The 27,882-nt window shown below is 38.0% G+C and overlaps 1 pseudogene; it reads right to left on the bottom strand.

Moving 5' to 3' along the window:
* Window positions 1–3,596: 3,596 nt before the first annotated feature.
* Window positions 3,597–4,054, bottom strand: LOC102950340 (annotated as a pseudogene).
* Between the last annotated feature and the right edge of the window lie 23,828 nt (window positions 4,055–27,882).

Here is a 27,882-nt window from a genome sequence, read left to right as displayed (position 1 = left end):
TAAGCAATATCTCATCATGACAAGATCAAAATGTTATCTCTCATGAGGCCAATAAGTATTAAAAATTATTTATCAAAAAATGTTGCTAAACATTTTTATGTACTGTATATACTTTTAAAGTAAATAGCTTTAGTGATCTTTTGAAGAATGAAGTTTACTATTTTGGATAACATGTAACTAAAGTGTTCTGATTCTTATGCATGTTTCAAATATAATCTGTCTGAAATTTGTCAGTTTTAAAAGTTTCCTTTATAAAATTTCATTGACAATGAGTATGTGGCAAACTAATTTAGTGGTATGCAGGTTATAGTAAAAAAGAGGCCAAAGTTACTTCTATTAAAAAGAAGAAGAAGAAGAAGACGACGAAGAAGATGAAGAAGAAGAAGAAGAAGCAAAAGAAGGAAAATGCAAAGCAGTATATTATTTGACTCTTTATTGTATAGAACAGAACAAAATTTTATAGATGTTCAGAAGATATCATAATAGATAATTGTAAAGACCACGAGTTTAACTTATCATGTAGCTGGCCCTAGATATGATTTTGGGCTTCTCTTATTTACAATACTCTAAAACTAGGCAAAGCTGGTTTGGGAAACTAACATAATCAAGTAAGAAAAGGGAAAAAATGATTAAGTACTGAGCACATTCAGAAGACACATCTCAGATGTGAGTAACTGTCTCTTTTTTTTCTTAATATTTATTTATTTTTGAGAGAGAGAGAGAGAGAGACAAAGCATAAGTGGGGGAGGGGCAGACACACACACACACACACACACACACACACACACACACAGAATCCAAAGCAGTCTCCAAACTCTGAGCTGCCAGCACAGAGCCCAACACAGGACTTGAACCTGGCAACCACGAGATCACGTCCTGAGCCCAAGTCACAAGTTTAGCTGACTGAGCCACTCAGGCACCCCTGCAATTGTCTCTTTCTAAGAAAACAGAACTTGCAAAGTCTACTCTGGGATTTTTGGCAAAAGCAAAAATACTGAGTTTACATTAAAAGCAGACATAAACTGAACTTCAGAGAGATTAGCTTAAAATACTTCTTTTTAAAGCATCTGCTAAGGTTAATGAAAGGTCATATTAGTGAAAAGATCGGTTCAAACATAGTTTACACCTCTCTTTTCTCAAGAAACTCAAAGGCTTTTGTGGTATTACCCAAGAGCAGAAACTGTAAATTACCCAAGGAAGTCAAACAATGGAGTGACAGAAACAAATACATGAATCACTGCTCTTATACCCTGATAAATCACTTGCGTTCTTACTCTAAAGTGTTCTTAATTTCAAGCACAGAGCTTTCACACAGGTGAAAATGAAAATTAAGGGGAGGGTTAGTGGGACTTAAAATGGGTTCTCAGATAATACAGTAAAATGAAGTGCTATGAAGGGAAGAAAGCAGCAAAGCACTAGCAGGCCACTAGATTTCAGAGGTTTTCCTTGTTGAACTCAAAGAGGGGTGCAAGCAGCACACTGCCTTCTCTTGGCTAAGAAAAATGTCTATGAAGAGTGTTCTCATGACAATAGCCAACACACACACACACACACACACACACACACACACATCCAACTTGAAATCTGCCTACCACAAATACACACATAGGTAAATACATATACATATACACATATACATCAAGAACATACATATGTACAAACATACATACCATGTGCATACACACCAGCCATGAATTTATTCTTTTTTTTTTTAAGTTCATTATTTTTGAGAGAGAGAGAGAATGTGAGCAGGGGAGGGGCAGAGAGAGAGGGCCGCAGAGGATCCAAAGAGGACTCTGTGCTGAGAGGAGAGAGCCCAATGCAGGGCCGGAACCCACAAACCGAGAGATCATGACCTGAGCCGAAGCTGGACACTCAACTGACAGAGCCACCCAGGCATCTCTCACCCACGAACTCATTATAATGCATATACCATGCTCACACATATAAATGCAAATACACTGGTGCATACCACAGATTGCATGTCCATGCATGTGCACACACGCACACACACTCACACACACACACCTCATATAGGCACACATGCACACACACACACATGCAGCATTCACATATTTACTTAATACACACGTGCAGGCACACGGAAACAACACAAACACAGAGATGCATACAAATGTGTTAAGCAAGCGCTCAATACTCACAGACACTCATGCACACATGCACACAGACACACACACAGATACAGTCACCCAAACAGGTACACAAAACAGAACATTCTAGAAAAATTAAAAATATGCCTATTAAAAAGTTTGGGAATTTTTCAGTTAATAAAGAAAAATGAAGAAAACAAAGGGAAATCAACACAAGAAGGATGGAGTAAACATGCCTTCAAGCCCCTGAGACCTTCCCTTTGCAGAATGGGGAGTTCCACTTTAATTCAAAAGGAACACAGTATTAATGCCTTAGGAAGTTATGGTGGGTGTGTCTGACTCCAAAATGTCTCCCAGGACTGCTTAATCCTCTAAATACACAATTGAGTTCCCAGCTGAGTTGAGCAATTTGATCAAGGTCACTGGGAACAGTAAACAGTAGGAGCTTGACTAACACTGGAGCATGAACCACAGGGCCACTCCCTTCAATTTACTTCAATATTTCATTTCATAAACAAGAAGGGGAGATGGATTTAAAATAGAAATTTATCCATTTAAAATTCTATTTAATTCATCATCACAGATTAGAAGTTTGACAGTGACGAGGTGCTCATAATTTATGTATGAAGCTGTTGCATTTTAAGTGTGTACAGGCACACATGGAAGATGGAGATATGTGCTTATAACTGGGGTTCTCTGCATTAAAGATGCCCAGCTATCAGCCAATATACTCTGAGGATGCCAAACAATGCTATTTTAAATATGATTAACAAATGTAAATGAGAAAGAAAAATTTTTTCCAAAGCTCCATCTTCTATTTTAATAATTGTTTTTGTCGGTGGGTGAAGAGAAAGACAACCATTCTGTGGGCGTGCAGATGTGAAGCGTAATTCCTTACCACCCTCTTGTGGTGAGTTTAAAGAACAACTTTCTGATCACTGAAGGTCCTCCACCTCCTCCCCCAGAGTTCTAAGTAATAATGAACCTCTACAAATCTTTGATGGTGAACCATAAGAAACTGCTGATATTTAACAATTTTTAAAATTCATATGTTTCGATTCAGTACATGATAATCCCATCACAGTCTATTTTACAAGTTAAATGTATGAAATAGAAATGGTAGGAAAAAAACTACACATAGGTGAGGAATAGGAATTTTTCTAAAACCAGGGGCCAAAGGAAGATGGGTTGCCTGCAGGGCCCATGGAGGAGGTAAGGAAGGGACAGGAACAGCATCACCTCACATGGTGTTTGTCCCTGGGTCACTCTGGGAAGAGGTCAAGCTTGCCCTCTGCCCTGGTCTGGGGTTCGGAATTTAGGCTGGTCAGTGGGAGATGACAGTTTGGGAGGAAAAAGCCATCTGATTACCTATATAGAACTGGTTCCCGGGTGGCTGAAGGTGGGTTTTGTTGTAGAGGAAATCAGGGGTGGAAGTATTAAAAATCAAATGCATGGAGGAAAAAAGTCAAATTTCCTCTTTTCCCTTCAAAAATAACAAATTCTTGAAATGCATGCACTTTCTACTCTCAAACCCCTCACTCTGGAAGTGCTTACAAGAAGACTCTTGTCAAAAAACGTTCTCTCTCTGAAAACACTGCCATTTAGCGCACTGGTGGGCATTATCTGGGACTGCCAGGTTTTTGTGGAGTTAGGGACCACAAAGCCAAACTTGAAGATCCGTTTTTCTAGGCATTTTCCTTTGAAGTAAACTTTTTGTTCCAGGAAGAATTTTTCCATTTGCTCTGCTGAAGACAATGTCACTTCTGGACACACTGCCTTGAGCTTGAGGGTTTTCTTGAGAACAGGGGCTTCATTCTCCACTTCAGGGACTGACAGGTCTTCCGTTCCTGGCCAGGGTGTTTTCCATGTCTCAGCATCCCAGAAGTATATCCAATCTAGTAGCCCCTCAGGATCTCCCTGGCCCACCTGTCCTTGGCTGACATGATCCAGCGGCTGCCCATAGCTCTCCCACGCTGGCCCGGCAGAGTCTCACAGGCGGTGTGCCAGCAACAGGACAGAAACTTAGCCGGGCCTGGAGACTTTGGGTGACCAGCAGCAGTGGCCACACCCAGACCAGCTTCTCCTTTCCCTCAGCTCCTGCTCCAGATCACTTCTCCTTCAACAATTTAGCATTACAGACATGGTAATGTCATATGATATGGCTGTAACAAATCCCCTCTTGATTGCCTACATGTTTTCTGAACCCAAGGATAATGCATACACCCTGTACTTGAATTTGTTCTAAATGATCATTCCATTAGAATTCTGTGACTTTATTTTTTTTAATTTTTTAAAGTTTATTTATTTATTTTGAGAGAGAGAGAGCGACAGAGACAGAGAGGCAGGGTGGGGCAGAGAGAGAGAGGGAGAGAGAAAGAATCCCAAGCAGGGATTCAGCACAGAGCCCAATGTGGGGCTTGAACTCATGAATCATGAGATCATGATCTGAGCCAAAACTAAGAGTCAGAGACTTGACAGACTGAGCCACCCAGACGCCCCTAGCATTTGCTAACTTTAAAGAATTAACTGAATTGTATTGCACTCTTTCTAGCCACATTTTCTATTTACTAACATGACATTTGGTCCATTAATGTTAGTTCCATTGCTGTTCTGCACGCATGACTTCTTTCCTAACCATCTTCTTTATTTTATGAAGGTCACTTCCTGCTTCATCCAATACCTATCCAGTTATGTATTAGCCAACTGTCTATAACTTTCTTGGGTGTATCCAGCTTCCTTGGCTCTGTGACTTCCCTCTATTCCAATGGTCACAACCTGAATTTAAGAAATTAATTGTTCAGGGCACCTGGGTGGCTCAGTTGGTTAAGCATCCGACTTCAGCTCAGGCCATGATCTCACGGTTTGTGAGTTTGAACTCCGCATCGGGCTCTGTGCTGACAGCTCAGAGCCTGGAGCCTGCTTCGGATTCTTTGTCTTCCTCTCTCTCTGCCCCTCCCCTACTCACACTCTGTCTCTCTCTTTCAAACAATTTAAAAAAAATGTTTTTAATAAAAAAAAGAAATTAATTGCTCTATATTATCTTTATCTCTAGTGATGTTTCCATCTTACAACTTATACATCTAACCACCCAACTATGTACTGAAGGAGGAATATCTATCTATCTATCTATCTATCTATCTATCTATCTATCTATGTATCTATCTATCTATCAATCATAGGTAGAAAGCTTACCCAAAGATGTCCATGGTCTAACTGTCAAAAACTGAATATGTTAGGTTACAGGGCAAAAGAGAATTAAGGGTGCAAACCAGCTGGGGTCTTTAAAAGTAAGAGAGGGAGGCAGAAGAGGGAGAATCAAAGAGATAGCAGCATGAGAAGTATTCAGTCCAACTTCATTGGCTTTGAAGATGCAGGAATGGGACCATGAGCCAAGGGTTGTGGGCAGGCTATAGAAACAGGAAAAAGGAAAAAAAGGAAAGAAAAAAAAGAAAGAAAGAGGGAAGAACATTTTTCCTTAGAGCCTCTAGAAGACATGCAACTTTATATATATATCATGATTTTAACCCAGTGAGAGCCATTTTGGACTCTGACCTCCAGAATTGTAAGGTAAAAAAACTGTATTGTTTAAGCCACCAAATATATGGTAATTCATAGTTACAGCAGTAATAGGAAACTGATTATCTATCTATGGCTCTATCCTGGCTCTGGAGAGCACGGTAATGGGAGTAGCAGAAAGAAACAGAGAAGAAACAACACAAAACTGTGAAAGTCATTGTCTTGCAAGAGCTGCTATGATCTCTGGATTCAGAAAGTCCTGGCTTCTACTGACTCTGGTGTTCATTCAACTTTTGACTATGCTGCTTAGCCTAAGACTCACCTCTCTCCTCACAAAGAGAGAAAGGAGCAATCACAAGATTTCATCCTTATAGGCCTGTTTGGATATTAAATATACAGTTTTAAATGCTAAGCTTTCTGTGTGCCAGTTAGTAAAATTTCTCTCTCCTTATCCAAATATACCTGTTTTGTACCACATGGACCCTGCTGTTCTTACAGAACTGATAGTAGAGTAGAAAATTGTCAAGACTCAGAATGGATAACAAATGGAGTTATCAGCTCAAAGAAGAATATGTGGGCATTACGTTGTGTTAACAGAAGCAGCATTTGCAGCCTTCAGGTTCAAGTCTTGACTCTATGTTGGCTACAGCAAGCATCAATGGAGCACAAATTTTACGCAAGGCTCTGATTGCTTGAGGAAGTCATTTTATCCTTTGGGCCCTCAGTTGAGTTGAAAAGCCTGGAGGCTGCCTTCATCCTACCCAAGGCACGCTTGGCATGAATTTCAATTCTTTTATAGTTTTAAACATTAAAAAAAACCCTGACTTTTGTTTTGTTTTGTTTTGTTTTAAACATGACTTTTAAGGAAGCTTAAGCTTCTGGTTTCAGCTCCCACAGGTAGAGACCTTAGACATCACATTTGGCTTACGTCAAGAAAAAGTTGAACAAGCTGAAAATCAGTGACTTTCCTTGGACTCATCAGATGCACCCCAGACAGGAACACTTGAGATCTGCTTACCTGGTTCAAAAGCTGCTGGAGCCACCACACTTGTAGGAACACTTCGATGGTAATTCAGATAAAATACTGGGAAATGGGGGCTGCTGTAATGGGGGCCCTCACACCTTTGTGGGCTTTATATTTAGAAATCTCACCTATTTCTCATGGTGAAGATCTGGAGAGACTCCCTCATGGCTCATGCATGAGGAAGGTAATCTGGATAGAGACCAGAGCTTTATCCATAAGAAAGGCTGACTCTCCAGAGGAAAAGAGTTTGCTAAAAGTTTATTTCAGTAAGTGGGCAGGGCATTCCTCCCACTCAAGCTCCCTTTAGCCTTCCTTTCTCACCTAACAGGGGAGAAACAGGGATCAAGGAAATAGATTGGGAATGCTGCAGCCAGGGAGAGGAATACGGGGAAGTGGTGGAAAAGCTATACCAAGAAGGCCATGGCCTTGGGATATTGGTCCATTCAAACACTGAGATTTAATTGGAGGATTATATCATGCTCCCCTTCCCCTACACCTTCACATCACACCAAAAAGGTCTGAATATAATGACAGTGGACAATAGGTAAAAGAGCTGCAAAACAAAGCCATTCTTTGAAAAGAAGTACTTAAGAAAGCCCCAAGAAGGGAGACAAAAACAAGGTCATTAGCTGAATTTGAAGCCTCGGATACAGTGCAGCTACAGTAAGGATTGAATAAAGCTTTCCTTTTAGGAAGATTCCCATAAATTCTCACATGACAGTACTATTTAGCTCAGTTCCTGTTCCCCAATTCAACATGTTTAGCTTTCTACACAATATTATAAATGTGGCTCTCTGTAGAACATTACAAGGCATGACAAAAGAGAATAAAAAACACATTCTGAAGACACAGAATAATCCTCAGAACAAGACTGAGACATGTCTCAGATGTTGGAATTATCAGATATGGAATTTAAAATAAGTGTAATTAATAAGTCAAGAGCTCTAATGGAACAAGTAGACAACATGTAACATGTAATGTCAGCAGAGTGATGAAAAGTCTAAGAAACCAACTCTAAGAAAAGGCTAGAAATCAAAAACACTGCAGAAGAAATGAAGGATGCCTTTGGTGCACCCATTAGTAAACTGAACAGAGTCAAGGAAAGAATAATGATCCTGATGATAGATCAATGGAAATGTCCCAAAATAAAAAGTAAAAGAAAATAATAGGGGCACCTGGTTGGCTTGGCCAGTTGGGCGTCCGACTTCAGCTCAGGTCATGATCTCATGGTTTGTGAGTTCGAGCCCCGCGTCGGGCTCTGTGCTGACAGCTAGGAGCCTGGAGCCTGCTTCGGATTCTGTGTCTCCTTCTCTCTCTGCCCCTCGCCCACTTGTGCTCTGTCTCTCTCTGTCTCTCAAAAATGAATAAATGTAAAAATAATAATAATAAAAAAGCCCAGAACATCCAATAACTCTGGGGCAATTTCAAAAGATCTAACATTACAGGGGTGCCTGACTGGCTCAAAAGGGAGAGCATGTGAGTCTTGATCTCGATGTCGTGAGTTTGAGCCCCATTTTGGGTGTAGAGATTACTTTAAAAGGTAAAGAAAGTGTAGCATACACTATATCTAAATACCAAAAGGAAAAGAGAACATAGCAGTAGACGTATTTAAAGAAAGAAAAACTTAAAATTTGTATTTCAACAATTACCACCAGCATCTATAAAGATTTTTCCAGAATTAACAGGTGACAGTATAGGCACCTGTATTGGTAAACCTATGTTTCCACGAGCAATGCGTTCATTTCAGTTGTGGCAGAAGGAAACAGAAAAGGAGCCTAGTAAGAGATAGTACTGGAGTGGCAAACTGGACTAAGAGCTTGCAGGATCATGAATACCAGGTTATATTGTCTGGACCTCAATCTAAAATCTGTGATAAACTTGTTTCCTTAAAAAGAAATACTAATAACATGTTGTAGAGTAAGGCAAGGCTGGGAAACCTTAGGATCGCTAGTAGTTACTGCAAATATCCAGCAAAGAGGTAATGAGAACAGTGTCCGTGTTGAAAGGTAAAGACTTTTACCAGAGATGAAACATGGAGGGAGTCCTGCAACAAAACAACAAGAGTGATAACAATGATAGATTAATAAAATGTAATCAACTGATAAATTCAAATTGGGAATTTTACTGGCCAGCACCAATACGAAACTATTTGCCAACAAGGAAGCTGACATTTCAAATTTAGAGTTTTCAGAACTGCAATTAGCAACAAAGAAATCATTTAAAACTTCCTCCAAAAAGCCCCTACAATTTATAAATGCACAAGGAACTGCATTCTTAACTACTCATGTGACCTTGAAAATCATGGCAGATGCTATTCACAAAGACAGTTCTGGATAATACTGATATGACTGTTCTTAAAATTTCTGATGGACTACCATTAAGGCCTCATCTCCCGCAAATGCAGATGTTATGGGCATCTGATTTCAGCCTTGCTGACTTCAACACTCTGATTACCAGTTTTCTTTATGGATGAATTAGTTGAGTAGCTGTGTGATTTATCCTGATTGATTGTCATCATGGCACAACATTTACAGATGGAATAGTCAATGAAATGCATTTTTAGCAACAGCTATTCTGGCTTCCTTCATATACATGTAGTGTCAAGGTCTGACAGTTCTATCTTGCATATTTTAAGGCAGCCTTTCTCTTAAGTATAGCATCTTTGGAATTTGAGCAAATGTGCTTATACTTGTGTCATTTGGATGATAGGATATAAAAGCAAGATAATTCTATGGCCAAATAGTTTTTCAGTGCTTCTATTATACAATATTGTTAATAGCCTGGGCAGAGAGCTTACAAACTCCAGACGTATTTTGCATAGACAACATAATATTTTTTGACTTTTTAAATGAATAAAATTATTCTTTTTTTAAATTTTGTTTAACGTTTATTTATTTTTGAGTGACAGAGACAGAGTGCAAGTGGGGGAGGGGCAGAGATAGAGGGAGACAGAATCTGAAGCAGTCTCCAGGCTCAGAGATGCCAGCACAGAGCTTGATGCGGGGCTCAAACTCAGGAATAGTGAGATCATGACCTGAGCTGAAGTCAGTTGCTCAACCGACTGAGCCATCCAGGCGCCCCGTGAATAAAATTATTCTTAAAAAGAATAGATTTTACATGAACACTCTTTTTTTTCTTTTGTTAACGGTTAGTGAGTTGGGCAACACTGATTCTGCAATTCTATCAACAATGGCCCCAGCAGTCCCCACTGCTCCCCATATGCATGTATTTACATTTAATCCCCGCTGTCTCACTGACTTAAATTACTTGCCTAACTCTTTGCGTTAGTCAGCAAGGGCTGACATAACAAAAAACACAGCCTGGGGACTTAAGCAATAGAAATTTACTGTCTCATAGTGATGGAGGCTAGAAATCCAAGATCAACCTGTCAGCTAGTTTGGTTTCTCCTGAGATCTCTCTCTTCAGTTTGTAGACGAACGCCTTCTGATCATGTCCTTACATGGCCTTTAATCTGTGTGCATACCTGCTTGGTATCTTTTAAGGAACCAGTTCTATTGGATTAGGGTCCCATCCTTAAAACCTTATTTAATCTAAGTGACCTCTTTAAAGACTCTATGTCCAAATACAGTCACATTGAGGGTTAGGACTTCAACATGTATTTTTGGGGGACACAATTCAGCCCACAACACCTTCGTAAGCATTTGGGTTTGTGAAGGTTTATAAGGCATTTTCATTTTTATTTTTAAAATTTAATCTAATCTAATTTAGTTTGTTTAAAAATTTTTATTTTGTTTTAGAGTAAGAGAGTGAGCAGGGGAGAGAGACAGAGAGAGAGAGAGAGAGAGAGAAAGAGAGAGAGAGAGAGAGAGAGAGAGAGAGAGAGAGAGAGAGAGAGAGAGAGAGAGAGAGAATATCTCAAGCAGGCTCGGCTCCAGGCCCAGTTCCAAGACCGATGCAGGGCTCACTCCTACAACCTTGGGATCATGACCCAAGCCAAAATCAAGAGTCAGACACTCAACCGATTGAGCCACCCAGGTGTCCCAGCATTTTCAATTTTAGTAGTGGAATAAACAGCTGAGCAGATCTCAAAATAATGGAGGTAGAAGGAGCAGTCTTTCTCTTAAGTATAGCATCTATGGAATTCGAGCAAAAATGCTTATAGGTGTGTCATTTGGATGATATAATATAAAAGCAGGATAAATATATGGCCCAATAGTTTTTCAGTGCTTCTACTATACAATATTGTTAACAGCCTGGGCATTTAATGTCATTAGTTTAACTTCCTAACTGAGGTAGATCTGAGGTCATTGCCCCTGTCCAATCATCTTCTGTCTCTGTCTTACGAGATAACTAAATATGGTTATTAGTCACTACTCTTGTGTTCCACTGAAGCACATCATTTTGATTTATCAGATAGCATCGATGGGAGAATTTTGTTTGGGTTATCATTCATCACATGAAGCAAAGTCTTGTTGATATACATTCCTGGGAAGCATTCTTTTCTGATAATGTCAATGATAGTTGCCTGGCCGTTCTTCTGAGCAACTTGTCTGATATTATCTTTGTGACAATATATTTTGTACAAAAACCCATATTTCCTATTTGACTAGTCAAGGTCAAGCTCAGGAACAAATGTTGGAGAGTCTCTGCCACTTAGACCTCACAAAATGCCAAGAGTCAGAAAGATAAAAATTCAAAAGTGTCCCTTGCATTTGCTAAGTGTTTGGTTTTGGGCAAATTAGTTTTTCTCTCAGAACCTTGGTTTTCTGATCTGTAATGTGAAAATGTAGTAACAATAAGTACCTCTGAGACCAGTTCTTAACAAGCTTTCCTGTGTTCAGGAATCACCCAGAACCTTGTTAAAGCATAGATTCTGATTCAGCTGAGTTAGGATGAGGCCAGCAATTCTGCATTTCCTATAAGCTCTGGGTGATGCTGAGACAGCTGATCTGTTGATCACATTTTAAGCAGCAAGATCTGAGAGGGCTAAATGAGATCACAGGTGCAAATCATTGAAAATACTACCCACCACATCATAAGAATCCAAAAAGCCCTGATTCCAACTGTTGGTGTTATTCAGACGGAGCTTATAGATCAGTATATGTCTCTATAGTAGTATTCATTGTATCCCAATTGTGGTTTTCTTTTGTGTGTCTCCTTGTACTCTCCATTAAATTCATGCAGTTGTGTGATATCTTATGTATCCTTAGAAACTACTTGAAATCCCTTTTGCAAAAAATGATTACATAAATTAAATTCATTGATAAATAGCCAAGGAAAGGATACCTTTTTTTTTTCTTTTTTTTTTTAAATTTTTTTTTTTTCTTCAATGTTTTTTTTTTTTTTTTTTTATTTATTTTTGGGACAGAGAGAGACAGAGCATGAACGGGGGAGGGGCAGAGAGAGAGGGAGACACAGAATCGGAAACATGCTCCAGGCTCCGAGCCATCAGCCCAGAGCCTGACGCGGGGCTCGAACTCACGCACCGCGAGATCGTGACCTGGCTGAAGTCGGACGCTTAACCGACTGCGCCACCCAGGCGCCCCAAGGATACCTTTTAATAATGAATTGAAAATAATGTGACCACAAAAATTAAATCAGGCAGCCAGTTTTAATCACCCACACTCTCTGATCAGTACTTCCAGCAGACCGCACCCCAATGCACCTGGGACATGATATCCCTCCTGAATAGCTTTATCACACCCTCTCTCTTGTGATTCCCTAGTTTGTACACCACAGCCCAGCTTTTCCGAACTTCTTTCAGGTCCCTAAAATGTATTACTTCTGCACATGTCCTAACCTTTGTATTTGCTGTTTCCTCTAGTACTCTTTTGATCCTCTCCTCCCTTCTGTTCTCAGCGCTGATGCCAACTTCTCTAGGATGCTGCCTGATATCCCTCTTCCATCTGAGTTTACTGCCTCTCTGAGGGCGTTCATAACATCCTTTGCCTACCTTCATCTCTCTGCGTATCAAATTTATTATAACTGTTTATTCACGTGTACTAATCTGTCTTCTCCACAAATCAGTAAGTTGCAGGAGGCAAGAACACTATGTTTATGTACTATTATAGCCTCAGTTTTTAGACTAGTGCCTGACATATGGTTGCCACCACAATAAACACTCTATTAATATGCTCTGTTAATGAATGAATGCACTGGTGAGTGGGTGAGTGGATGGATGGATAGATAGATGGATAACAAAGCAGATGCTCCCCATTATTTTAGAATTTTTCATATAGCATTTATCAGCAACACCTTGGATTGATTTTATTTAGCCTGGAATATTCAGCCACAATAATCATCTCAAAATCTAAGTACTCACTGACAATACCAGTCAACCCAGCCACTTTGCCTAGCAGAAAAAAGTGTTCAGGAATAATGGAATTCCTAATTTTGGCATGTGGCAACCATCTGTCTCTGATACCTCTCAGTGAGTTCCAGGCTGAACCTCATTTAACTTCAGTTCGGGTCTCAGATTATAACTTCATAAGAATCAGCAATTTAACCCATGTAGAGCTGTACACAGAAAGAAAAAAGGCAAATACTGACAAATGGATCTCCACGAACTCAACATCATTAAAGGGAAAACACCTTCAGCTTGTACTGGTAACTGATCATACCTTGGTCTCATCATTTTCACTGTTCAAAGGAGACAGCTCATGATTATTAGTAAGATAAAAGCATGGAAATTGTTTCAGCTTGTGAAACATGATTGCATAATCCATTGCTCCATTTAAAATAAAATGAATCTATGCTTGGTTTGGACTAACTGCGAGCTTATCAGAAATGATGTTATATTTTCAGAAAATATACTGTGCTTAGTCAATCCTCTGAAAGTATAGTAAACATTCAGAGAAATACATTAAAAATATATCCTGAGGTTTTTATCTTGTTTGGAAACACAGTACACTCAATTATATAGGACAGAAGCCATTCAGCATGTGCCTTGAGGCTTATTAAGTTCTCCAGGACTTGTGGTAATGAAGATAAACAGTTTAACCTTTGCTAGACTTGGGACCCTAGTTACCACAATGTCTCATTAAGGAAGAAACACAGTAGGAAAGCATAGATTAATGTATTACAAAGCACCATGCCTCTAAGTGGTGTCCCAGATCCTCCATTGTTACACTCTGATTTTGTTTTCTCCTAACATTTTTGTCTATTTTCTGTAGTCAGAGAATAGTACTTTTCAGAAAGATCTTTGTTTCCAAATTCTCAGCTTCAGTTTTAAGAGTTAAAATCACCTACATGTTCATAGATTAGCTTGCAATATAGTTTATAAACTGGAATTCTTTTTATTTTTTTTAATGTTTATTTTTGAGACAGAGACACAAGCGCGAGTGGAGGAGGGGGAGAGAGAGAGAGGGAGACACAGAATCTGAAGCAGGCTCCAGGCCCTGAGCTGTCAGCACAGAGCCTGATGTGGGGCTCGAACCCACGAGTGTGAGATCATGACATGAGCCAAAATCAGACGCTCAAGCAACTGAGCCACCCAGGTGCCTCTATAAACTGGAATTCTTGAGGGACAAACATTTGGATGTACCCTAGCATTTAGAACAGTTTCTGAAATTGGATTTGCATTTATAGAGGACTGCTTTTTTGGAAAGAGAGAGAGAAAAGAAGACAATCACACTGTTTAGAATTAGCAAATTCTATGACAAAAAATAAAAGCAAAAGTAATAATTTTTGCTGATCATTAGAATCTGAGGACAATGACATCTTAGTGCCCTGTGTTAATGTAATACAGTAGATGAACTAATAAGGATGTGTTTCTGCTTCTCTTGAACGGATTTCAGGAGGAAATCAGCCAATGGAAACTCTTGCTTCTGATCTCCACTTTGGGGGGAGGCTGTGAGTCCACTGAGGAGCACTGCCAGCTACTGGTGAAAGGAGCATCGGGGGACCATTATAAGGCACAGTTACAGCTGGAGAAAAACATCCTTGCTATTTGGAAGAGCCACTGAGAGTCCTGAACTGTACGGAGAACTCTGCTGGAGATGCAGAAAAGTTGAGACACAGTCAGATGTTACAAGATCTAAGATCTAAGCTTTCACTCATCCCAAGAGAGCAAAGTAAGACCATGCTGCCTGAGAATTAAAAGTCAGGGATCCTGGAGGATCTTTTTACTGTATTATCTTATAGCACCTAAAATAGCTCAAAAAGTAGAGTTTGGGAAAACCAGACAATCATTATACAGTATAATCTAGACATATTTAAAATCGAGACTGGATAGTTCTTTAGAAGGCTAACTAATGTAAACAGTGCCGTTAGTGAAAGAATAAAACAAGTTATTTCACATACTGAAATAAAGCAGAAGGCTACCTTATTCACAATATGTCAAATAATAGGAAATGTTTTCTTTTCCTAATAGGAAATAATAAGGATAATGCAAGTTAAAATTATAGCATTGAGATATCATTTCTAAAAGTCTATTTAAATTCTATGTTGGGAAGGATGTTCAGGATTGGATATTCTTGGAGCACTCTTGAGAGTTAACATCGATATATCCTATTTTGAAAGCCATTTGGCAGTATCTTGCAAAACTGAAATCCACACATCCTTTGACTTATTCATTTTACATATATATGTAAAATATGTATATGTATTATATATTAACTATAAATATATAAACATAATTACATAAAATGTATACATGTATTTTACATATATACCAGGGAATCACATGTTCACAAGGACACACACTCAGGTGTGTATTCGCTACAACATACAGCATTTGAGGGAACAGCAAAAATTAGAAACAGCATGGATGTACCTCAATAGGGAAATGACAAAGTGTGAATACAATCACACAATAGAATGATACATGAAGCTGTTACTGTCTTAAAGCACTTAGATCTTAAAAACATAATGATGATTGGAAAACAGCAAATTGCAAGGTTATAATTACCCCATGCTACCATTTGTGTGAGCAGAAACTTATGTATGCAAATATATATTTGTACCAATACAATACATATAGTTTATAAAAATGTATTTATATTTGAAAAATATAGAAACTGGAATGGAATAATATTAAATGACCCCTTAATAAAGGTTGCCTCTGGGAAAGAGTGTAAGTGATGAGATTTAGGGAGTAGTCAAAGAGATCTTAATTTTATTTCAAGCATTTTTTAAAGGCTTTACTTAATCTATTACCAATTTATTGTTCAGTTAATTTACTTAAATGACTAACTTAACAATTTAATAAATAAGTAAATTAAGTTAATCATTTAAGTAATTATTTACTTAAATCAGAATTTAATTTAATTCTTTATTTAAAAACTGAATTAAAGCATTGATAGTGGAAATATGGGCACTGCTTGTACAGATTATACAATTATTTTTTCAAACAAAGCAGTTTTTTTGTTTATTTATTTATTGTGAGGGGGGGAAGGGGCAGAGTGGGGGGAGAGAGAGAGAGGGAGAGAGAGAGAGAGAGAGAGAGAGAGAGAGAGAGAGAATCCCAAGCAGGCTCCATACTGCCAGCACAGAGCCCGATGCGGGGCTTGAACCCATAGCCCAAGGTGGGGCTTGATCCCATGAACTGTGAGATCATGACCTGAGCCAAAACCAAGAGTTGAATGCTTGGATGCTCAACCCACTGAGCCACCCAGATTATAGACTTATCTATATCCTTTATATCTCCCCCTTTATACGATAAGATAAGAAAAATAAAGCACAGACACAGACAATGCTGTCAGAGTTTTGCAGTTGTAGCCAGAGAAAGAAAAAAGAAATGCCACAAGACAGTGCAAAGGGATAGCATCAAACACCACCTGTGGAAGTAGAAGGATGTCAACTCAGAGACACGTCTGCAAAGGAGATATGCAGGTCCCTCAGATTACCATTAGGGAACATCATGACACTCTTGAGGTATTTAGAGAGGCTCAAGGGTACTGCAACACTAATTGCTTGGGAAAATAAAAGGAAAGGAATGGAAATAAAAGAATGAAATTTGCAGAGTGATGTTTGCTATTGCTGAGACTAGACAGCGGAAAGGCAAACGAGCTGGTTCCCAGGTCTGGTTATTTCAGATAACAGTTCTCTGAATGCAGAAGTCAGGACACTGAATATGCAAGCAATCAATCAGTCATCTTAAACTATAAAATGAAAAAGCATCCACAAGCACATGGCCCACAGGACGGTTACCATTGCTACCATTATTGACAGGTTTCTTAAAAGGAGATCAAAAGAAACTGTACTCAATTTTTGTATAGAAAATGAAAGTGACAAGGCTGGGAGCAGGCAGTGGGTAGTTCAGATAAAGGAAAAGAAAGCTTTCCAACTAATACATATTCTGCAGACAAAAAGAAAAGACCAAAGGGAAGAAAGTAAGACTGTGAATTTTGAGAATCACATTAATTAAAATGAACTTTGTGAATTATTGCTGTACTTGTGTCAACAAGAGTACAGTTTAAAAAAATTTTTTAATGTTTATTTATTTCTGAGACAGAGAGAGACAGAGCATGAGTCGGGGAGGGGCAGAGAGAGAGGGAGACACAGAATCCAAAGCAGGCTCCAGGCTCTGAACTGTCAGCACAAAGCCCAAAACGGGGCTCGAACTCACAGACCGCAAGATCATGACCTGAGCCGAAGTCGGACACTCAACCGACTGAGGCACCCAGGCGGCCCTGGAGTACAGTTTTAAAGAGAAATTAGAAAGATGCAGAGTACCGAATGACCCAGTGATTCTAAACTGGGACCTTCCAACTCTTATTTATTGTCTATTTTAAATCCTGAGAAGTGTCCACTGCTATTATAACATTATAGTGTGTTTTTTTTTCTTTTAGTTTATTTATTTTTTGTAAGAGAGAGCAAGCATGAGTGGGGGATGGGCAGAGAGAGATAGGGAGAGAGAGAATCCCAAGCAGGTCCCACACTGTCAGTGGGGAACCGAATGTGGGGCTCGAATTCACAAACCATGAGATCATGACCTGAGCCAAAGTCAGACTCTCAACCGAGTCACCCAGAGGCCACTAGAACACTGCTGTTTTCATACTGAAAGTCAATTACAAAGCACCTGAATGGCTCAATCAATTGAACATCTGACTCTTGATTTTGGTTCCGGTCATGATCCCAAATTCCTGGGATTATATCTCACAGTGGGCTCCATGCTGAGCGTGCAGATGCTTAGGATTCTCTCTCTTTCTCCCTTTGTCCCTCCTCTCCCCTGCTCATGCACGCTCACTCTATCTCAAAGAAAGAAAGAAAGAAAGAAAGAAAGAAAGAAAGAAAGAAAGAAAGAAAAGAAAAGAAAAGAAAAAAAGAAAAAGAAAATCAATAACAAGCTTACCCTTCAAGAACAGTAAACAGGTGGGAGGGTAGGTGTATTTATCAAAGCCAGGTTGCTAGGTGTAGTTCCAGCTTGCCACTTGCTGCCCTTATAAATTTGAGTAAGATGACCAGTTAATCTGGTTCTCAGATTCCTCATCTGGAAATAAAGAAACTAAAATAAATGCTCCATTAAACCCTTTTCTGTCCTAATATTTTAGAATGTTATTATACACAGCTAATACACTGTATAAATTAGAAAGAAGAAAAAAAGGTATTTTGAGGAAGAAAAACCATTCTATTAGAAAATGGCAGAAAATGTATGTTACTGTATTTTATAAGTTACATAAATAAGATATTCCTTCAAAATTATATATCCAGGGACTTATGGTCCCTCTGGATGTTGGAAAACTATTTGATTAGAAATTGAATATGGAAATTATTGTTTGGCATTTTCCTTTCTTTGATATTAGAATAACTATAAATATTCCCCATTAATTTCTTGGATGATTTGAAAATTGAGTGCTCCTTGCCCTCAGAGAAATAGAAAATAATTTTGGAGTTACTGATGAATTTGGTTGGCTGCATACAGGGATATCAGGTTAATTTAGAAAGAAAGAAAGAAAGAAAGAAAGAAAGAAAGAAAGAAAGAAAGAAAGAAAGAGTCTGAGAGAAAAATAGAATGAATGTGTGAATAGGATTTGGGGAGATGTTATAAAGAACATGGTAATGTTGTTGGGGGCTGTGAGAAAAGGAAGTGACTGAGGGAGGAAAAAGCGGGGGCGGGGGGTGGGTGGGTGGGAATCTCCTTGTAATTGAGATGGAATCAAATAGTAGTGGGAGGATTCAGAAGAAAAGTTAGATGAAGGATAGATACCCTAGGATCCTGGGAGCCACCCCAGATACATTACTTAAAGCTGCAACTTAAGCTTCTGTGAGATCCCAAAATACAGTGAGGATCAAAATTACAAATTACAGTCTTTCTCACATATCTCTAGGATTGCATTTTCCAGGCTGGTGAAGGCTGGTTTACTGTAACTTTTTGCTCTGTCATCCCTTAGTGTGCTGTTCTTGTCTTCATGGTCAAATCTAAGTCATGACTACATCTATGGCCCAGCCAGCCCTCTGGAAGTGGTAACTGAGAAAGTCAAAGGCAAACAACTTATCTTTGTTTAGAAGATGACTTTGATGACATAATTCTCTTCTCATTCCATTGGGCCAAATTTGGTCACATGGCTACATCTAAGTGCAAAGAAGGCTGGGAAAGGTAATCTGCAGTGGGCAGTTGTGCACCCAGGTAAAAGCAGAATATTTTTCCCCCACTAAAAAGAAAGAAGGCAGAAATGGATAGTGCACAGTGAGTTTACTGAAGAAGGGAGTGGGTTCAATACCCTAAAAGACCTGAGTGGGAAATCTGGCAAAGGGCACTTGATGGAAATGTTTTGGGCATGCAACTTGTCATGTAAGAGGTAACTCATTGCTGCAGAAACCCCAGGGCTAACTGAGTATGCATCTCCTATCTCTTGTTTCCTGGCATAGGTTGGAAATTTACCCAAGGTGTCTGGTGAAGATGTTACTCATCAACATCTAGAACCTCTCTCACTGATTGGCAAGAAGAATGCTTAACTTGCCATACAACTTTTCTTAGACTCTCAGTACCTCTCCCCATGCCTGGAATACTAGAAAAGCCAGAAGAAAGGTGTGGGACTCTGACAGCTAATGGGGTCTACTTGGAAAAGCATGCTGAGATCACTAAGCTAGAAACCTAAATGTGAGTTGGAACAAAATTAATAATACCCTTATTACCAAAATTCATTTAAACATGACTTAGTCTCAAAAAGGAAATCTACACATATATTTTACATGAAATTCAAATGCAGAGTCAATATTGGGCAGATCAAATACTATAAAAAATAGAGTATGACAACATTTTGAAACTTCACCATTAAGTGTAGGATTTTGTTAGAAGTTGCTACACTGATAGACATTAATTAGAGGAAAGAAAATTAGTTTCATTTAAGTGTTTTATTTAGTAATATCTGATAAAAAATGTACAATCCAAATATAGATTTTTCTTACTCCAGTGTAAAAGTCACAATGGATGTGCATGTTGAATCAGAAAGGTGTTTTTTTGTTTTGTTTTTTTTTAGCTCAAAGCTCCTATTCTGTTACCAGAAACAAGAAATAATGTCCAGGGATAGAATACATCTCACATTAAGTGAAATTGTGGTGAGGAAAACCTATCAATAGCTATAGATAGATTGAAAGTATATTAAGTAAAAAGACTACTAAAAAGAAAGCTGTATGCTTTATTTTTATTAATTGATTCAGTATGATTCAGAAAAGATGAGACAAGTTACCTTTTCCAAGATTGTTTCAGTTCTTATGGAAGGCCATGTGTGTGTTTAATGGAAGTTCTAGAACAGAGGAAGGGGTTTCAATGTTTGTCTTGCCATTTGATATTCTGTTTGACTTTGAATATCCTGCTTATGCTACCTAATTTCCCAACTTAGAAATCTGTCCCTTCTCAAAGCCAGAAACAGAGGTTGTCAACCTCTCTTAAAGATAGGATAGAGGGCTGTGACCTACGCTCTACCAATTGGATATATACATGTTAGTGTCTGAGTATAAAACTTCAAACTGCAGAAGCAGAAATTGTGCCTGATCCATTTCTGCCATACTGGCTATGCTTCTCTCTTCTGGAGACCCCGCTAACAGAAATTCTACTCTCATTAGCCAAAACCCAGTGTAGCATCTGGGGCAAAGGGTACTGAAGCAGTTGTAAGATGTGATTTGGATGCCCTTTCTTGGTCCAAAGGCTATTTTCTGTCCATGATAGAGAGGGTAGTTTACCAAGGACCCTCTGTTTAGATGAACAGAGTGCCTCTCTGATTAGAGTAATAAGGCCTGCCACATAAATTTGGATAAATTACAAGAAGGTGAAAAAATGTTTATATCCACATATGGTTGGTTGTTTTGTTTTTTAGAACTTTAAGAGTGTGTGTGTGTGTGTGTGTGTGTGTGTGTGTGTGTGTACAGCATTAAATGTATAGGCTGGTTCTGGGGCGCCTGGGTGGCTCAGTCATTTAAGCGTCCGACTTCGGCTCAAGTCATGATCTCAGAGTTCGTGGGTTCAATCCCCGCATCCGGCTCTGTGCTGACAGCTCAGAGCCTGGAGCCTGCTTCAGGTTGTGTGTCTCCCTCCCTCTCTTCCTCTCCCCTGCTTGTGCTCTGTCTTTCTCCCTCAAAAATAAAGAAACATAAAAATTTTTTTTTTTTAATGTATGGACTGGTTTTTTTGTCTAAAGCAGAATTATACTGTAGTGGGAACCCTGAAATTCTAGTCAAGAGAAAATCAGCCTGATTCTTTCCACCAATACCAACTGCTATTAAGCAAATCATTTTATATATCTGGGTCTCATTTAACTAACCGATAAAATGGAAAGAGAAATAAGATTTGTGCCATTGTCAGTTAGATGTGTTAGCTGACAGTTGGCTTTTGGCTTCATATCTGCCCTTATGTGTGTTCTGTTTTGCCTGGGAGCCAAATGTCTGAAAACTACATTTCCCAGACTTCCTTGAAATCTAGTTTTCCATTAGATTAAGCCAACAGGAGGAAGTGACAGAAAACTGGAAGGCAGAAGGAAGGAAGTAGTGTCAACAGCAGCAGCAGACAGTTCTTGGCTCCCGAACTCCTATGCAGGTGATGTGAGCCCACTAGCAGCAGCCGCAGCAGGTCCCACAGAGGCCGCGATGTTGGGATCATGGCAAGAACAGCTCTGGGAAATACTGAGCCTCAAAGCTTCAGAGGCATCAGTGGGTAAGCAGGCATCTCAATCTCAGGTGGGACAACAGTCATTCCAAAGCAACAGGTGACCCAGTAGCCCCAGTGAACACAGTCATCTTGGGCTCTTGGTTACATCGCTATTCATTCCTAACATAGTAACAGTCTTCCACAATTACTAACCTATGCGTAACCTCGTCTTCCCTTTCTGCTTCTCAAGCCCTTCCAACACTTGTAAATATTTCTCTGTGTCATATCCTCCCTCTTTGCTAGTAGTAGTAGTTTCTGTTTATCTGACTGCACACGGGTTAGAATCAGACCAACAAAACCCCATGTTTTATATTTTGAAATTTCTTTTATTACTAAAATTTATCATTACAAAATTAGAGAAACCAATATTCACTTGGAGTCTCTTACTGAATGCACCATGAAGGCAACAGATTTTCATTTTAGATTCTAAGGGAATGCCTTCTACCAGATCAACACTCCCACTGGGACCAACTAGAAAAGATGTATAAGAGATAACAGGAAGAAATATGTTTAAAACCACTGAGCACATTCTGATGTAGTCAGGACATCGGGAGCCAGTATCCTGGAATGAAGTAAGCTAACTGAGGTAAGCGTCACTTTTGCACAAAACTCGGGGAATCTGCTAATTCTTAAGCGGCACAAAAGGAAAGATTATGCAGTCACAAAAACTCTATTGGTAGAGCTTTAGCAATCTAATGAGAATGGGGAAAAAAGCTAGGGGAGGTCAAATTCTACAAAGAAGGAAGGTATATACAAGAGGGTCCATCATGTGGTGCCAATTTCCCTTGAGAAATTTTCCAGTTCCTAAGTTCAGCATGGCAAGAAAGGAACATAAAAAACTTAAAAGGCAGCGTAAGCACAATTGGAGTTGAAAATAAATAGCCAAAGATAAAAGAGGTCATGGAACACACAATATCTGAATATATAATAATCAAGACTTTCTCAAATCTAAAGATACCAAAGAGCGCTACAATCCACAAACAAATACATAAAATGAAACCACACCTGGGCACATCCTAGTGAAATGAATGAAAAAAACACACAAGACATAAAGAAGGAAAATCTGAAATAAATCCAGAGGAGTTAAACAAAAAAGAGAAAAGAAACAGTATTTTCACAGTAGCAACAATAAGGCGGCCAGTTTTTCAAGAGAAGAAAGAAATGGAGAAAGCCAGACTGGAAGACAAAGAATGACCTCATGAGGGTACCGAAATAACTGCTAACCTAGGAGTTTACATGCAGAGGAAATACAAAAAGAAGATCTGAAAAAAAAAGATATTTTGAGACAAAATCCGGAATATTTTGTCCTCACTAGACTCCTACTAAAAGAAATTAAAAAAAGGATTTCTTGAGGCACAAAGGAAATGATCTCAGACTTCAACACAGGGATTCAGGAAGCTATGAAGAGCAATGTAAAGTATAAATGTGTGATTAAATCCAAAGTAGTGTTGCTTTTCCAAAATGATGACAATGTTAATAATAGACTGAGGGGTACAAATTATACACTGAATTAAAATTAAGAACCATAAATACAATAAAGGCAAGGGTTCTTATGTTCTAAGATATTGACTGGGAAGTGGTAAAAGAACTAATTTATATTAGACTCTAATAAGTCAAATATGCATATTATAATACCTAGGACAACCACTGAAAGAATAATAAAGAAAAGTACAACTAATAAACTAATAGAAGGGAAAGTGGGCTAATAAATCACTTACCTAGTCTGATGAAGGCAAATAGGAGTAAAAAGAAACAGTAAATAACTGAGAAGAATAGAAATGGCAACATGGCACCAGTTATACCAGAAATTAATTAAACAAAATAAATAGTCCTATTAGATTGCAAAGATTGCAGTTTGCATAATAAACAAATTATATGCTACCTAAATATACACAAATTATACACTAATACACACATACACACACATATATACATATATATATAATACACACACACACACACATATACATATATACATATATATATATATATATATATATATATATATCCTGAAAATAAAAAGATATAAAAAGGTAAGTCATGCAAACAGTCAAAAGAAAGCTGATGTCAGGGTGACTGGGTGGCTAAGTCAGTTGGGCAACTGACTTCCACTCAGGTCACAATCTCAAGGTTCGTGGCTTCAAGCCCTGCGTTGGGCTCTGTGCTGACAGCTCAGAGCCCGGAGTCTGCTTTGGATTCTGTGTCTCCCTCTATCTCTGCCCCTCCCCTACTCGTGCTTTGTCTCTCTAAAATAAATAAACATTAATTTTTTTTAATTAAAAAAAAGAAAACTGATGTAGCAATATTATTATCTGTCAAAGTAGAATTTAAATGAAGAAGCATGTATAATGAAAAAAAGGGGACATCTCTTATGATAAAAGGGTCAGTCCACCAGGAAGATATACATGTGATCTGATCTCAGTTTACTACAAATTGTCTGGCATTTCCTGTCCTTTCTCTTATTTGATTTGGAGTAAGCTGCTGAGGATCAGAAATAAAATTATTTTTAAACTTCATTATTCTTTCAGAACAGCATTTTAATGTCAGATTTTAATGTGAGTCTTGAAAATACTGTTTCAATTGGGTACTTACTACATTTTAATTTTATTTCTTAGATAATTTTTTTTCTAGAAAAAAATTTAAAAGACTAAATAACTTTGGAGCCCTAGAACATTTAAGAAAGAAAAAAATGGAAAACAAGTTTAGAGGTGTAATTTTACAAAAATAGTAATTTCTTGCTCTGGCTCAGAGTGTGTATTTATTCATTATGAAACAATTGAAAATAAAGTAAAAAGAAGGATATAAAATATCAAAAGTTACCTACAAGTCTATCCTAAGCAGAATTTTCTTCAAGATTGTTTGAGAAACAAGTGGACATCGCATCATATATGCAGTTACTTATTCTGTTTTTTACTGTACGGAGAGTGAACATATGTTCATTCAGTAAATCACTTTTAACATACCCATTTTAAGGACTGTACAGGATTTTCCATCTGATCCTCCAAATTTGTGTCTGATCTTTCTCACATGGCTTTCTTTCTCTGAGGCTAATCTGTAAACATCAAATTAAACAGCTCCCTAGCCCTCTGGTTGTAGGTAGGTTTAGACTACAGGAAACATGGGCAGGACAACATAGAAAGGACAAAGTAGGAGGTCAGGAATTTTATTCCACTTGTCCCTCCTCGTTGAGTCAATTCTGAAGGGCCATTCGTCTCAGAGATCCTTTCTTCTTCCAGATTCTGGTAATTGCTTGGTCTCCACTCCACCCTAGGCACTGTATTTCTAATGGTTTATTTTCCCACACTCTTATTCTAAAAAAAAAAAATATATATATATATATATTTTTTTTTTTTTTGAGAGAGAGACAGACAGAGAGAGAGAGAGAGAGAGAGAGAGAGAGAGAGAGAGAGAATCAGTGGTGGAGGGGCAGAGAGAGAGGGAAACAGAATCCCAAGCAGACTCCGTGCTGTCAGCACAGAGCCGAAAGCAGGGCTCAATCCCATGACCGTGAGACAACGATCTGAGCTAAAATCAAGTCAGATGTTAAACTGAATGAGCCACCTAGGCATCCCTCCCACATTTTTATTAGACCATCCTCAAATAACGTTGATTTGTGATGGCTGGTTTCTCTGTGGTACCTGGCTGGAACAATATTCCATTATAGGGATATATCATGATTTATTTCACTATTTTCCTAATGTTTTGCATTTAGGATTCTGTGATTATTTTAAATGTAAATATTGTTGTAATGAAGATGCTGATGCATAATTCTTGTGGTCATCTCTTGTTATATATTAATTATATATTCTAATTGGTGATATGTAGAGATTCTGCTTTAAAAAATATATAGATCTCTTAGATCTACCAACACTGCTGGAATCTATTATTATCTCTGATAGTTTAGCTGTCGATTCTCTTAGAATTTTAGGGAGATGAACACAACAGCTGTAATTAAGATTTTTTTCTTTTCAATTTACCCACCTCTCATTTCTATTTCATATCTTATTGCATTGTCTAGGACACATAATACATTGCTGAGTGCAAGCAGTTGTAATGGGCGTGATATTCTTCCTGATTTCAAAAGGAATACTTCTAAATTTTACCACTAAATGTTAAGTTATTGCTTTAGAACACATTTCTAAATGCTGAATTACTCAAACAGTATAAACATTTTAAAGCTTTTTGTTATATATTACGAAATTCCTCTTCAGAAAAATGTTTCATATTATCGTCACTATTTTCTGAGAGTGCCTTTTCCCATATAATTATGCCAACATTAGGCATAAATTAGATATATTTTGTTATTTATAGCCAGGTGTTTTGCAGTTATGATCCATTATCATATTCATGATAAAAGTTTAAACATAAAAAATAAAATCTGCCTTCCTACCTCCTGATGTTTCCATTTCTGTCTTTAAGAGATAATCACTATTATAATAATTTATTTTTCCATAAATATTTTTTTCAAAAATCATATGAGCATTTTATGGCTGTTTTTTTGAGAGATGTGGTTAGTATATTAAATTATTATGTAGAGGGAAATGGTAGAAATCATAGCTCCTAGCTTCTTGATGGCTTTATAGAAAGTCTATATTTGGCCCACCCACATTAAAATTGTAGAAATTGAAGAAAAATATTTAGTTCAAGTGTACAATTGTGCAATACTCTCTCCTTTTTCAAAGGAGAAAACTGAGTTTGATAGACATAGGGAACTTGTAATTCTCAGAGGATGGTCACACGATGGAGGACATAGACCGAACCACAATAAAGACCAATTACCTTTTTGGCTCCATGGCCACCACTAAAACCAAATTTACTTCAGGGGGGTGGGGAAGACTGGAGGGGAAGTAAGATCAAGGTTCTGCTGAGAATCGGTCAAGAATATTATCTTTGTAGGTGGCTGACGACATATTCCATTTACTTTAAAAAATGTCAACTTGCCTCCTATTTTCTAAAGTCACAAAGCCAGATTTTCTATTTTAAAATATTTCAGAAGCATTTTAATCTGTGAGGTCCATTATTCCTTTCACATAGAGGCCCTTAAAATTACTTTAGCTTGGGTCGTTTTTCTCTAACATAAATACTACAAACTAAAAAATAAATAAATAAAATAAAGAACAAATCATTACACTCTACCTGCTACACCTAGTTGTTGTTGTTTTTTTTTTTTTTTCTAAAGTGAGATGTTTGTTCCCTAGCTGCATAAATGTAAGTCATAAAAAATACTAAATGTTGACAGCTTTACTTCACCTGAAATTTACATTAGGTAGTCACTGGACTATGGAAGGCACAATGTCTATGAGAGAACTCATCAAAAATATAGATATAAAACATATACCTGCCTTTTGTCTCAGAAGGCTGCATGACTTTTATCTCATCCCATAAATAATGGAGGCATCAGCACATTTATCTGCACACAATAACAAATCCCATCCTCCTGGTAATTGTAAAAACACTGAAGCCTGTTATTGACCTTGTGTAAAATATAGGCATGGGACAAAAAGACAAAGAAACTTTTTGTCTATCTACATTCACTTCTAAAGCCCCATCACACACTTTGAAAACCATTAAACTAAAAGTCAGCGATGTGAAAAGGAGGAGGAAAAATATATTATTGAATAAAGCAAAACAGACAAGTTAAATCAAAAGATGCATTCATCCACACCATGTCACTCAATGTTCCTATTTTCTCTGCTCAAGTTGTTTTTGAGATATTTGCATTAAGGGAAGGCTAAAAACTTCAGATCTCAAAGCTATGACTTATACTGTAACTTCTCAAATTCTTTTACCTTGCTTACTCATTTTTGCAAATGAGTAGTCTCTATGAATGCATTTCGAAAGTATAAAACATTTCCTACTTGTTAGAGCACACATATTCTATCTGAGTTACATTCAAAATGATCAGCAAGTATTTATTGATGGCCATTTGCAAACATTTATTGTATCTTCATCCTAATCTCTGCCAGTTTCCCTGGGCAAGGCTCAAAAACTGTAACACTGCCCATTGTCTTGGGGGAGGAAGATAAAAATACATAATGGATGGATGACATGATAAATGATTAGTCATTAACTCTTCCAGTGAGCAAAACACAATAATTGCCATAATAGTTTAGAGAAAGAAAGATAAATGCAAGCCACAGAAGTGAAAAGAGGCCTTTTGGGCAAGGCAGGATTTGAGCTGGATC

This window comes from Panthera tigris, chromosome A2 (genome assembly GCF_018350195.1).
Source record: "Panthera tigris isolate Pti1 chromosome A2, P.tigris_Pti1_mat1.1, whole genome shotgun sequence".
Classification (NCBI taxonomy): Eukaryota; Metazoa; Chordata; class Mammalia; order Carnivora; family Felidae; genus Panthera; species Panthera tigris.
The sequence above is the reverse complement of the archived record's forward strand: the minus strand, read 5'-3'. Positions and strand labels throughout refer to the sequence as shown.